General features: G+C 35.8%; 1 protein-coding gene across 1 annotated transcript in view; it reads left to right on the forward strand.

Moving 5' to 3' along the window:
• Nucleotides 1–3,532, forward strand: part of LOC118742426 (2-amino-3-ketobutyrate coenzyme A ligase, mitochondrial) — a 20,054-nt gene that overhangs the window by 15,111 nt on the left and 1,411 nt on the right. The window lies entirely within an intron of this gene.

Genomic DNA, 3,532 nt, shown 5'->3' on the forward strand with positions numbered 1-3,532 from the left:
GGCGCACGATAACGATGTTTAACCTGTAGTTGGTGTTAACAAGGCCCCAAGGGCCGCTTGCTCCATCTCTGGTTAATTTTAACTCCAAGTTGAACATCGTTATCGACGTTGCCGACACCTAGCCTATAACATATGATCGATAAAGCAGTCGATGTTCTTAACTGAAGGACTGGTGCCGACGGCTCTAAACATCAAAAGCTACTCTCGTTGACTAAGTACTACTGAGTTGATTAAGCAGAGAAAAAAAAACTATGCTTTTATCGGCGTCATTTTAAAATCAAGCATTTGAGTTGAGGATTGGTTGTTAGTGTGAGTGAAAAATACTTAAAATATGTGCTTAACTTATATAAAAAGCATACAATTGCAAAATTTACAATGCAGGAAAATGGTTCTGAAGAACCTCTCACAGAACCATCATTTGGCAGTTCGGAATTATAACTTCCCCGATAGATGAGGTATTTAAAACGTTTCTTTTTTCAATTGTAAGATATAAGCCACCGCGAAGTTGCTTGACATTGCTTTAGACAGGAGGCAAACGTAAGTTCAGTTCTAGTTATATAAAACGTATCTTCTGAACTTTCAAATATAGAACTATCGAAAGTTGTATGAAATTGCAATTTCGGACATTTTGAAGTCGATGTGCTTCTTTTTGGAGGAGACAAACTTTAGTCCAAGTTCTTGTCGCACTCTCGGTACACTGAGGCAAAAAAATATTAAAATCAAATAGAAACGTAATTGATCTTACTATAAACGTCAACGAAAGTACTGTATATTGGTAAATATTCAATTCAATTACGCGCATATTAATATGACCGCATTCGTACCGAAAAAACATCCGTGAAGAAAATAATCAAGACAAAAACTAAAAATAAAAATTTAATTTGCATGTTGCCTGCAGTGGAATTCGAGCCCGACCATCTCCGGATATCAACAACTTGTGGCAAGCATCTTTGCGCACTCAGCTACACCCACACATATAAAGTTGCTTTCAAATGTTGAATATCCATCAACACCACAGCACGCGATTTGTACTATGTATGTATGTGTGTGATGTCACCGCTCTCGGAGCGGCACTCTGCATGCTTGGGGTGCGTATCCAAGAATGATAGAATACAAGATTGCGCCAATCGAGCTGAGAGCAACTGGCCGTGACGTCAATAAATACCAGAATGAGAGAGCAAGACGAACTCGACAAGAAAAAGAGGAAGCATCGACCAAAAGGCAGTGTTGCCAAGTTTTGACTTTGAAAAATCACCAAATTTTTATTGGTGTATTTTATGGACTATGTATGAATACATAATTTTATTGTAAGGATGCCGATTCAAAAATCAATGTTTTTGCGCAACGGTCGATTTCTTCTGGCATGATTGAAGGTGCTGCCACATATTTCTTTGTCACTTATGATTGTCACTGTGCCATGATTTTGTTTAAATTTTTGTAAAATTGCTTACCACACTTACGATTGCTATACATTTTTCTTCAATTTTTTTAAGATTTTCTAATTTGGTGTCTTCAAACTAAAAACAAAAGCACCAAAAACGCACCAAGCACAAAAGTCAAAAATTTTCGCGCTTTGAATACCCACTAAATTTGGTGCGAAAAGTATGAAGTTGGCAACAGTGAATGTAAACAAAAGTATTTTATGACGTCAGCGATTGGGTGGATGCTGTCAAATCGACGAAGAGAGGGTTAGCGGTCCGCGAATGGCGCGACCTTTATTTTCTGGAACGTGGTGCGTATCTACACTCACATATACATATTCAGATGTGAACAGTCAAATACGTGCGTAATAAATTTTGTATGCAAATATTATTTTTAAATACGAACATTTTTAAACGATAATCAAATATAAAGTATTCATTTTTACTATGCATTATTTCCCTCAGTGTACAAGTTATTCACTTTGATTCCCCTAATGAGCTATTTCTTCAAGATCCCTAAATAGGCCACAAATCCACAAGCAAGTCGATAAAGCCTTTGCTATTCTTTTGAAAATCTTTAATTAAAAAATTGTGCTGAAATTATATTTTAGTCTATTTCTTGACGTTTTTTCCGCCGGGGTGGTGCTTTAGCAAGCAGCGATTTTGCCCGAAAATGTATACGATGTGAACGATGGCAGTTGCACTGAGAGCTATATTTAATAAAATACAGTGGAAGCATATCAAATATGTGTGAGAGAGTATCTCAGTGCTGCGAGATTAAACAATTTTAGCGTTTGAACTTTAGAGAGAACATACTTTGCCACTTTTGCAACAATCAAGATTATAATTTACACATATGTATGTATTTATTATAAATCGTTGTTTGTAAATGCGTCAGTTAGATGTAAATATTGGCTGAAGTTGTGCTGTATTTTATTTACACGCATTTTATTGAAAACCTAATATCTATACGGTTTTCTACTCTTTGGAATTTTCACAAAGACCGCTTCAATGGACGCACTTTCGGTAGAACAACACAATGCACTGACCGAGGTAGAGTTGAGGTCTGAACTTGAAAAGAAGGAAAATCTAAAAGCGGCTGATGAACTAAGGGTAGCGACTCATTTTGTGCCAGCGGTGGACGATGAAGCTGGGAAAAGTGGCTATTGTTTTTACTCAATATTGGACTGTTTCACAGAGTGTTGTTTAACGTGCTTTACTAATAGCGACGGCAATGAATGTTTCTGTTTTCCTGATGATTAGTTCTAATATACATGTTTATTATGATTAAATACAATTTTAATATTTATACATACATACAAGTTCAAATTATTCAAAAGGTCTACCAATTATAACAAAAAAAAGTATCAATCCAGATGGTTTTGAAATGCTTGGTTTTTTAACTTAACTGTGGGAGGGTTGCCACCTGTTACAAAAATTAATTTAAAATTTGAATAAAGGTAATTAGGTAATAGAAAAATGTATCACCATATGGATGCCAGACAAAAAGAGTTTAAGAAGGTAGTATGTACATTAGAGTGGTTCAAAAAATTTTTTTTTGGAAATTCATAAACGCTACCTCAAATTATTGTTATTTGTGATAAAAAAAGAGAAAGGTGTTTTTTTATTTTGGAAAAAAAAGTTTTCTTAGAGGTCGCGCTGGTGGGTTTTTTATAAAAACGCTGATATTCTCAATTTTTTATTTTCTTGACACGTTAAAATGCAGCCAAAAATTTGTTTTTTACATATAATTACTCTGGTATTACTGGGGAACATTCCCTTAATTATATACCTGTCTTGGGCAGTTAGAATGGGCCTAGGGCCCGAAAATATGCTCTCGAAAAGAGACTAGTAAAATTAAAACGTTGATACTGAACGATTTACGCATTGTCATGGGTTGGAACTTGTTACCAGGGAGTTTCTGGGGTTGCTAATTAGGGATCTGAAGTCAGTTTTTCGAAATTCAAAATTAGAGCTACCTGACAGGTTGGGAAAAATATAAGATTTGTATTGTGTGTAACTGTGTTTATTCGTAAGCACTCAACCACTCCTGTGTAGCCGGAAGTTCGGCTTGGAAAGCGCTGCAATGGCCCAGTGTGCGGAATGACTTT

This window comes from Rhagoletis pomonella, unplaced genomic scaffold (genome assembly GCF_013731165.1).
Source record: "Rhagoletis pomonella isolate Grant_MI unplaced genomic scaffold, Rhpom_1.0 Rhpom_scaffold_00007, whole genome shotgun sequence".
In the NCBI taxonomy this organism is placed as follows: domain Eukaryota; kingdom Metazoa; phylum Arthropoda; class Insecta; order Diptera; family Tephritidae; genus Rhagoletis; species Rhagoletis pomonella.